This window comes from Eptesicus fuscus, chromosome 10 (genome assembly GCF_027574615.1).
Source record: "Eptesicus fuscus isolate TK198812 chromosome 10, DD_ASM_mEF_20220401, whole genome shotgun sequence".
NCBI lineage: Eukaryota > Metazoa > Chordata > Mammalia > Chiroptera > Vespertilionidae > Eptesicus > Eptesicus fuscus.
Window position 1 is genome coordinate 12,516,640 of NC_072482.1, and position 10,992 is coordinate 12,527,631.

A 10,992-nucleotide genomic window follows, 5' to 3' on the forward strand; every position below is an offset into this window, starting at 1 on the left:
GACCGGTGATGTGGAAGATGCCAGCCACACGTAGGCACAATAAAACAGATCCAGACCCTGAATTCTAGTAGCTCGATGCCAGAAAGAGGTGTCACCTATAGTGGATATAAAGCATTCACTAAAGAGCTCTATATGTCAACTATCGAATGGTAGGCAAATCTTCCTACCTTGGTCGCTGACTTTTCTGACAGCTGTGGGGTATGTGCTCTTTGTAAAAAGGCTCCAAACTGGTCTGGAAGCAGGAAGGAGCAGCCCTTCCTTCCACCTTTCCCTGGCTCTCCTCCTCCCCACCACCTTCACTTTTTGGAACCTTTTTCATCATCAGACACCTAAAGCCTAGCACAGACTGGCACCGAATATTTATCTAACATCCGTTTATTTAGCACCTACTGTGTCCGGCACTGGGCCAGGGAGGCCCTCGGCTGCCAAGGTGAATAAAGACAGACTTAATCACTGTCTTTGAAGAGGCCTGATCTAGGCAAATACTGGCACAAACACGTGACATTTTTTAACAGTGACAACTAAGAACTGTTACAAAGGAAAGAGGAACAGAGAGAGCCACCAGTGGGTGGTTTGACCTTGTTAGGGAGGTCAGTGAAAGCTTCCCCATGGGGCTGGAAGGATGAGAAGGAATTAACAAGAAGTGAGTGAGTGTCTTCTAGATGTATGGGCTCCTGGGGTCACTGGGACTTTACGGAGAGCTGTGTCAGGGAAGTGCAGTGGGCAGGAGACAGACTTTAGGGGTGGGAGTGGGGCAATGGAGCTGATAGATAACTCTTTGGAGAAGTTTGACTGGGAAGGGGAAGGGAGAGGAACTTGGGGTTGGGAGGAGGCCACTGAGGTGTTTGTGATTTTTACAGAAAGAGAAGGCTTGAAGTCCAGAATATAAGGGTCCTGAAAAGGTTAGTGGGGGGACCTAAAACAAGCATTAGCTGAGGGTTGGAGACAGCCTTTCTATTGCAGTGTTGTTGCTTTAAGTTTTTATTATTGAAGTTTTCCAACATGCACAAACGTTTTTCCCTCAACCCATAGTAACAGTGCCTCATAATTGAAACAGACGCTTTAAGAAACAGTACATTACTCTGTGCAAGATACTATTTTCTGCTTTATTTATTGCATTAAAAATGCTGATCAAGCCCTAGCCAGTTTGCTCAGTGGACAGAGCATTGGACCATAGGGTCCCGGGTTCGATTCTGGTCAAGGGCTCGTGCAGGAGGCAACCAGTGCATGTGTTTCTCTCACATCGATGTTTCTCTCTGTCTTTCCCTCTCTCTTCTACTCTCCCTAAAAATCAATGGAAAAATATCCTCATGTGAGGATTAAAAAAAGAAAAAATGCTGATCAAGACGCCCTAAATTAAACTGCAGTTTAAAAATGCTGTATCAGCAGGCGAGGGTGCGGCTGTAGGTGCATTTGTGTGTTTGACACTTGACGGATGAGTTTATGATTTCTTTGTTCCCTATGAAGTGGGCAGTGAGGTCCTCTACCGGGTGTGGGAGGAAGGCACTGGCGGTGTCTGAAGTGTGGGAAGGTTTGAAAGCCTGGGGAAGAGGGAGAGTCTGTTGCGCAGAGAAATGGGGCTCAGTAGTGTGGAAGTTCAGCAAATACTTGGAGAACAAGTGAGGGATTGAGAACCTCCAGGGGGCAGTCCGGGCTGGGGACCAGCGCAGGGGAAGGGGATAGAATTGGGACAGGCCAGAGGAGAGAAGCTCGTATTGAGAGCCTGACACTCAGGAGCAGGAAATCCTCCTAAGAGTCTGGAGTCTTGACTCCTGTAGCCCCTCAGGCATTCCCTACAAAATTCTTCAGAAGCTTACCTCACTCCTCCCAAGACTCACTGCCTGTCACCAGACGACCTCACCTACTCATCACAGAGAAGGAAGGCCACCAGACGTGACCCTCACCTTGCCTCCCATCTCGCTTATAATTTGTCTGTGAAGTTCTACCTCTCTGTCTCTTCCTCTTCTCACCCAAAGCAAAGCTTTCCACCGAGTTCCATGCCCCTTCCCTCCATGTCCTGGGCCCTCCAGCCACCAGTCATCCTCTCTTTTTGAGATCTGTAATCTCTGTCTTCTTTGGCATCTCCTCTCAGTAAGAAAGGAGGCCCCTCAACCCAAGTGAATGCTCTAAGTTTCTTACTTCAATCAACAACAGACTTTTTATTTTATGCTATTATTTTTAATATTGGGGGGGGGGGGAAGGTAATTCGGTTTGTTTCCTCCCGGCTTTATTGAGATATAATTGGTATATGATATTGTGTGTGTTTAATATGTACATTATGATGAGCCCTGACACTGTGGCTCAGTTTGTTGGAGTATCGTCCTGTATACCAGATGGTGGCGGGTTTGATTCCCCATCAGGGCACATACCCAGGTTGTGGGTTCGATCTCTGGTCGGGGTGCATACAAGAGGCAGCCAATCAATGTTTCTCTCTCACACATCAATATTTCTCTCTCTTTCTCTCCCTTCCTCTCTCTAAAATCAGTAAAAACTAAATTTTAAAAAATGTACAAAATGATTTTATATATGTATATATTATGAAATTATTACCATGGTAAAGTTAACATATTCATCACCTCACATAGGTACCTTTTTTTGTTTATGTGGTGAGACCTTTAAGATATGCCTTCTTAGCAACTTTCAAGTGTCAATACAGTGTTATTAACTACTAGAGGCCCAGTGCACGAGATCTGTGCACTCAGGGGTCCCTCAGCCCGGCCTGCGCCCTCTTGCAGTCCCGGAGCCCTGCCAGGGAGGCAGGGCCGCTGGGCTCGCCAGCTGTGAGCCTGGCTTCTGGCTGGGCGGTGCTCTCCTTGTGAGAGCACACTGACCACCTGGGGACAGCTCCTACATTGAGCGTCTGGCCCCTGGTGGTCAGTGCATGTCATAGCGCCCATCATTCCCCTGTGTGGTTATTTGCATATTAGCCTTTTGTTATATAGGATAGTCATCATGCTGTATATTACATCCCAAAACTTACTCATCTTACGATGGAAGTTTGTACTCTTTGACTACCTTTACCATTTCCCACATCCCCCAGTCCCCAACAACCACTAACCTGCTCTCTGTTTCTGTGAGTTCCATTTTAACAACAGACTTTTTAAAAAAATGTATTTTTTTATTGATTTCAGAGAGGAAGGGAGAGGGAGAGAGAGAAACATCAATAATGAGAGAGAATCATTGATCGGTTGCCTCCTGCATACCCCCTACTGGGGATCAAGCCCGCAACTGCAGCATGTGCCTTGACCGGAATCAAACCTGGGATCCTTCATTCCGCAGGCTGACGCTCTATCCACTGAGCCAAACCAGCCAGGGCAACAACAGGCTTTTAAAAGCAGTAATCTACATTTTCTGTGTCCAGTTTCTCAATTGCATTCCCTCCTTAGCCCCTTATCATCCGACTTCCACCCCTGCCACTTTATTTGAAACAAATTGCTCTGTCATCGCCATTCCATCCTAACTCAAATCCATTGCTCTTTGTAGCTGTAAGCTCTCAATTCTCCCTTCTCAATGCATAGCTCCCTGTTCTGTCTTATTCTCTGTCCATTCTTGATCATTACTTCTTGTCTCCATTACAGACTTCTCTCCATCCACCCCTTAAATATCCATGAGGCCAGAATTCTATCCGGGTACTCTTTTCTTGTTCCTGTCACCTCCTTTGAAAAGTTTAGCTTCTCCCAGGGCACCAAGTCTTGTCCGATGCTGATTGACTCTTGAACCTCTATCTCCTCCCTCCACCTGTCTCCTGAGCCCAAACTTGAACTTCCAACACCTTCCTAGACATTTCCATGTAGTGACCTAGATATTTGCACATAGCTGAGTACTATCCATGTAGTGATCTACTATTCAAATGCCTCCTAGTTGAGATGGCCTAAAACGAAGCCCTTACCGCCCCAGTGATGTCCTTTTTCTTCTGTACACAAGTTTACTGCTGTATAGCAAACCAACCCACATTTACCGGCTTAAAACAGCCACCGTTTATGATTTCCCACAATTCTGTGGGCTCAGCAGAGACTGTAGCCTCACTCACCTGTCTGGGGCCGTGGTGCTGGCTGTCAGCAGGTGCCCCTCACTCCCTCTGTGTGGCCTCTCACGCTTCTCCACATGAGGGCTGGCTCCCACAGGGCAATGTCACCGTGCACTGTATGCATTTGGTCAAAGCAAATCCCAAAGCCAGCCCAGATTCAAGAAACAGACTCCACCTCTTCACAGGTGGGCAGCAGGCACTTAAAGGGATGGAAAGAGTCCTGGCAGCCATCTGCAGCTAAGCCACCATGCTGTGTATGCATCGTTTTGCTAACTCTTATGCCATCTGCTACGTGCTAGGCAATGGCTGAGCATTTACAAGTTTTACCTCATTCGGTCTTCTCAACATCTCTGCGATGCAGGTGCTACTATCCCTATTGAGCAGGTGAACTGAAGAGGTGAAGGTGACCTCCTTAGGACTGAGAGCTAGTAAGTGGTGGAGCTAAGATTTGAATCAAGGCGTTTTGTTGCTGAGTCCAAGCTTTTATTTTATTTTTATAACTTTATTGATTTCACTGAGCCAAACTGGCTAGGGCTTATTTTTATTGATTTCAGAAAGGAAAGAGAGAGAGAGAGAGAGAGAGAGAGAGAGAGAGAGAGAGAGAGAGAGAGAGAGAAACATTAATAATGAGAGAGAATCATTGGTCGGCTGCCTCCTGCATGGCTGCAATCCGGGCATGTGCCCTGACCAGGAATTGAACTATGACCTCGTGGTTCATAGGTCAATGCTCAACCACTGAACCATGCCAGTTGGGCACTGAGCCCAAGCTTTTAACTCCACCTGCCCAATCATGATACCACATCTGATCATGCTCCCAATGCCACACCCATAGTCTTCCAAGCAGGAAACCAGTCATCCCAGCACCTCATTCTCCCTCACTGGTCCACAGGGTCTGCAAGAAGTGTTCTCTCTCTGCCTCTCAGGTCTGGTCCCCCCTGCAGCCCTCGGCCCCTCCTCATCTTCTCTGCACACCCATGACCCTTGTGTTTCTCTGAATCCCCCAGTCCTGCACGCTGCAGCAACTTGTTGCCTTAAAATTCAAGCTGATCGTGTCACTCAACACTTGTGCTGGCTCCCTGTTGTCTAACACTGTTCACTCCTTAGTGTGGATGCCAGGCCCTTGGCAGCCTGTGTGCCTCTCCAGCCTCCTCTCCCGCCCCCACTCTTACTCCAGCCATTCCATGCTCTGCCGTTGCACCACACACCAGGCTCATTCACTCCTATTTGTTCATGATGCACTTATGTAATCAGCACTGACCATATGCTAGGCCTTTGCCGGGTGATGGAGGGACACTGATGAACACACAGACAGGGCTCCCTCAGAGCTCACAGCTAAGTGAGGGACACAATTACAGGGTGGTGTGATAGATGCTATATTGGGAGGGATCTTAGGTGCTGAGATCACGAAAGATTACCTAACCCAGGCCAGGGGCATCTGGGCTGGCTGGTGGCTGGGGTGTCTTTTAGGAAATCTAAGATGGCTAAAGAGCAACTGCGATCTAACCCTGTGACGGGAGAAAGCAGAGTCTCATTCATTCATTTATTTTTGTTGTTGTTGTTAATCCTCACCTGAGGATGTTTTTCCATTGATTTTTAGAGAGAGTGAAAGGGACATTGAAACAGAGAGAGAAACATTAATGTGAGAGAGACATATCTATTGGTTGCCTCCCGCTTGCACCCCGACCTAGGCCAGGGATCGAACCTGCAACTGAGGGACGTGCCCTTGACCAGAATCAAACCCAGGACCCTTCAGTCTGAGGGCTGATGCTCTATCCACTGAGCCAAACCAGCTAGGGCATTCATTCATTTCTTTCTACAGATATTCATGAGACACCAACTATGTTCCAGGCACTGTTCTAGGTGCTGGAACTATAGCAGTGAACAAGACAGGCGAAAAGTCTGGCTTCATGGCCAGCACAGAGCATGTGCAGCAAACCTGGACATGAGAAAAAGACATGTTAAACTTGAGCAATGTCCTCAACCTGGCTGCACATTCGTATGGCGGGGAAGAGCGGGGCGGGGCGGGGGGGCGCTCTACAGCAGCCCGATGGCCAGGCCTTCCTGGGCAATTCAGTCAGGATCTCGGAGTGGGACCTTGGCATTGGTATTTGTTGAAGCTCCCTAGTGGTTCTAATGGGCAACCAGGGTGGTGAGCCACCGTGTTAGAGGAACTGAAGCACATTGAGGCTGGGAGTGGCGATCAGAGATGAGGTTAGAGAGGTGGGCAGAGGCCAGACCACACAGAGTTTCATAAATCCCTTTCGGAAGTTTGGGCTTAATCTTGAAGGCACTGGGAACTACTGAAGGATTTAACAGGATAGTGACAGAATCAATTACCCTTCCCCCGCTTTTCCCCTTTAACAAAGGAGCGGCCTGGATGTGCTGTGTGGAATGGATTCAAATGCAGCCAAAGTAAACGGGGTGTCAGTTTGAAGCTGTTGCAGGAGCCGAGGAGAAGTGGTGCTGGGCTAAGGTGATGGGAGTGCGGATAAAGGAGGAAATGGCTGAGATTTAGAAGGAGGCCAGACAGCACTCGGTGATCCATGGGAAGGAAGGGGTGCCGGAGGTCCTGGTTTGAGGAGCTGATCTTGATGCCTGAGACAGAGAGCCGGGAGGAGCAGGTTTGCAGAGAGGCTGGTGGGACCATTTGGGACCCGCCGCTTGCTCCTTTTTCTCTTGCCTGTGAGCCTGTGCTTTTTCTCGTCCTCATCGCTTGCCTCCTACAAAACCTGTTTCACACATCTCTTCCGGGAAGCCTGTCTGGATTCTTCCCTCCGTGAGCTCTGGGTGAGTGTTTATCAGCTTGTGAAGACGGTATCCATTTCCAGATCATCTATCCTGCAGCCCCAGTGGGGATGTGTTTTATTCCACACTGTATGCTTGGCACAGGGCCTGGCCCACAGGGGGTGCATAATAAATGCTCATTAAATAGAAGTGTTAGTGGATGAAGACTTGGGACAGAAGGAAGACCTCTCCTAGGACTGTGATTAGAAGTGAATCGGGGGGCTTGCTCTCGTTTCTAGCGCAGGAGAGAGGCGTCCAGGGGAAGAAAGGGGGGTAACCGCGGAGCGACCAGGAAAGAGCCAAGTTAAAGAGGTGCCCACGCTGTTGATTCTGCAAAAGAGTGCGATATAGCCAGCTATCTGAATTGTCTTTTGAATATAGTTTCCAATTCTTTTCATGTCCAAGGCGCATAAATCTCTCACAACGGTCCTGCACCTGCTCTTTCTCGGTGTCTCTTCCTGTCGGTGAGTGAGGTGTGTTGGTGGTAATAAGTGGACAGATCTGACATTAAATGCTGATGACTAGCGTGTGACATTGGGCGTGAAACTTCACCTTTCTGAGCTCAGTTTCCACCAACAGTAAAATGGGGACAAAGCAGTAGACACTTCTCCTGGGACCGTTGTGATGGTAAATAGTGTGTGGAAAAGTGCCAAGTACTGGGCCAGACCTCTAGCAGACCCTCAGCAACCACCAGGTTTCTTTCTGCCTTCCAGTCACTGGGCCTTGGTCCCTTTGCACTTCCCAGCCCTCGGAGTGAGTGGTGGAGCCAGAATTTGCAGTGTGCGTTCTGACCTTCTCCGAAAGGGCCCTTTAATGATTCTTCTGGAAACGGGGCACTGGCCTTCCTGAGTTCTGGAGGGTAACTGGGCAGAACTGAAAGGTGAACTGGACTGAAAAGACAAATGAGCAAAACCCCCACAAAGAACCCTGGGAAGACTGAGCTGGGCAAGCCCTGAGGGAACCTTTAATACCGGCACAAAAATGGGCTTCTGCTAAAAGGAAAAAATAAGGATGTGAAGTGATTTTTTTTTTAAATGACACAATCCCTTCAGTTTAGAGAACTGTTTTGTGAGATCATATCCCCTTTCTCTCTTTTCTTTTTCTCTTTTAAAACTATCTATATATATAAAAGCCTAAGCGACCATTACGACCAACCGACTGGAACGACTGGTCGCTGTGACACGCACTGACCACCAGGGAGCAGACACTCAACACAGGAGCTGCCCCCTGGTGGTCAGTGCACTCCCACAGCAGGAGCGCCGCTCAGCCAGACGCCGGGCTCATGGCTGGTGAGCGCAGCTGCAGCAGGAGCCTCTCCCACCTTCCTGGCAGTGCTACCGAGCGGCTTCGGCAGCTGCAGTGGGGCCAGGATGGGCGGCAGTGGAGCTGCACCCAGCCCCCGCTTCAGCACTGCTACATCCCTTGGGGGGATGTCGGACTGCTGGGTTTCAGCCCAATCCCCGCAGGCCAGGCCGGCAGTCTGACATCCCCCTGAGGGGTCCCGGATTGTGAGAGGGTGCAGGCCAAGCTGAAGGACCCCACCTGTGCATGAATCTGTGCACCGGGCCTTTAGTTTCTTTATAGAAGCCTTTCTATCTGTGGGATCTTCCATTTTGGGAACCACTGACCTAATCTTGCTTCACTTTACAGATAAGGGAGTGTAAAACAGTCACATGTTACGTAATACTAGAGGCCTGGTGCACAAAATTCGTGCACAGGTAGGGTCCCTAGGCTCGGCCAGCGATCAGGGCCAATCTGTGGGGTGACCGGTGGGGCAATCAGAGGGGCCCCCACTGGCACCCGCCTTGGCCAGCCTGGCACCACCCGCTCGCCGGCTCTGCCCCCCACCACAGCCAGTCGCTTCCCTCTGTGGGGCGACTAGTGGGGTGATCGGGGGCCCCCCGCTGGCACCCGCCTTGGCTGGCCTGGGGCCTGCGGGCTGGGGGCAGCTCCTGTGTTGAGCGTCTGCCCGCTGGTGGTGAGTGCTCATCATATCGACCAGTCGTTCCACCGGTCATTCCAACGTTCAATAGATTTGCATAGTTGGCTTTTATTATATAGGATTAAAGGAATGTGCAGCATTTTCACAAAGATTAAGCTCTTATTTGACTATAGGCTCCATGAGGGCTCTGGTTGTGTCTACTATTTTTTATACCCCATTAGAGGCCCAATGCATGAAATTCGTACAAGAGTAGGCCTTCCTTCCCCCGACTGCCGGCACCGGCTTCCCTCTGGCACCTAGGACCCGGGCTTCCCTCGAAGCCCCAGCTTAGTCCGGAAGGTCGTCCGGAAGGACGTCTGGTCTAATTAGCATGTTATGCTTTTATTGTTTTAGATAATCCCAGCATATGACATCACGCCCAGCATAGAAGGCTCATAGTAATTATCTGTTGGGGGAATAAATGAAATTCTCAGCCCAGGCACTCCAGAATCCTAGTTTGTAATGATATTTAGTCCGTGAACTCCTTGAGGGGACCCTCTGTTCTCTATTGCCCCGTAGTGATTGAGTGAGTGAGCCTGCAGGTCACACAGAGATCGCAGGTCCAGGAAGAGATAATCCAAGAACTTGATAGCAGGAGCCACCGGGCACCTCCCTTGTATTATCTCATTTAATCTCGGCGGTAACCTTGCCAGGAGGGTGATTGAAGCAACAGCAGTGTCAGATCTTTTAAAAGACACAGCCAAATTAAAATTCCCAAGCAGATGTGAGTTTTTAATACAGATTGGGGAGGGGGGGGGCGCGCAGATCTTTCCTGCCTCAGTGTCCTTCTTCTTCAAGCTAAGGGGAATAATGATGCACAGGTTTTGAGATCATTTAAAAGCTTTGGTAGAAATGCTCATTCATGGAGATTGGTGCTTTTAAAGCATCCTGGCAGTTGAAAGTTAAATAAGAAGAAATAAATTCTTCCTCTTCCACTCTTCTGCCTAGTTTTAAGGTTTCTTCCTTGGGTAGGACTTCATTATGTGTGACGCGACGCCACTTTTCTGCGAAACACTACAAAGCACAGGTTTTCAAACCACAGGTTCCAACCCAATAAGGTCATGAAATCCATTTGGTGGATGGCAGTCTGCATTTTCAAAATGATCTAAGAAAAAAATGCTAAAATGAATAAAATAGAATAGAAGGTGTCAGAGTACATTGTGTGGCCTAAATAGGTTTATATTAGAATGTACATATTTTATATGTATACGAACATGACTTGTGAGATAAAATTGCTGGAATTTCCAGCATAAAATGTATTTCTTCTTGTAGGTGATGGTCAAAAAAGTTTGGGAAAATGGTTTTGTGAGTGAGGCCTTGCATATCATGGTTCTCAGACGTGTTCAGTGTTGTGGATAAAGGGATGTCTTTTGTGTCATTCATGATAGCAATAAGGAAATATGGATGCTGAGCCAATTCTTGCAAAATGTCAAGTGGGAACCTATTTGTGTTGCAGATACTTTCTCCTCCTTTTGTAAGAATAACGACAGGCTGCTTATAAAAAGTGAAAGATGCCGGCTTGGACGAGGGGACAATGACACATCTGGTTTAGGAATGGGGGTGAGTTACAGGGGCTGCAGTATAAGGCACCGGCGGCTCTAACAGCTGTGAGCGCTCCTCTCGGGGGGAATCGGTGGCCCATGACGTAGTAATTTGAAATTTGCTGAGGCACAAATTAAGTGCATCCTAGGAGGCGAGGCCCACGGGTGGGGAAAGATAGTCATTTAGCTCATGGGTGAGCCACACCTCCCTCTGCATCACAGCATTGCATGCAGTTTTTCTCTTCTTTGTCTTAAGAGCGTAACTCCTTATAGTAATGAAAAGCTTGTTTCCATCGGAAAAATGACCATGAAGTGAAGGGTGAAGCTTGAGTGCAGCCTGGGACGTGAGGGTATGCTGACAAGGACGGGCCCTGAACAAAGGTGTGAGGATTCCCCAGGAAGCCAGAGCTGCTGCAGGTGTCCCGCAGTCGGCGATCCCCGGAGCTCTCTCTCTCTGTGGGTGGCTGTCAGGGGCCTGTGTAGTCTGCTTTGCTGCCTTTTTAGGACCTGGGGTGAGCATTGACCTGAGGCAGCATTCATTTATTATACTGGGGGCGCAAACTCAGGTTTATAGTTGTTGGTATGGAAAATAATACAATATCCTATATAATAAAAGGCTAATATGCAAATTGTCCCCTCGACCGGGAGTTCGACCAGGG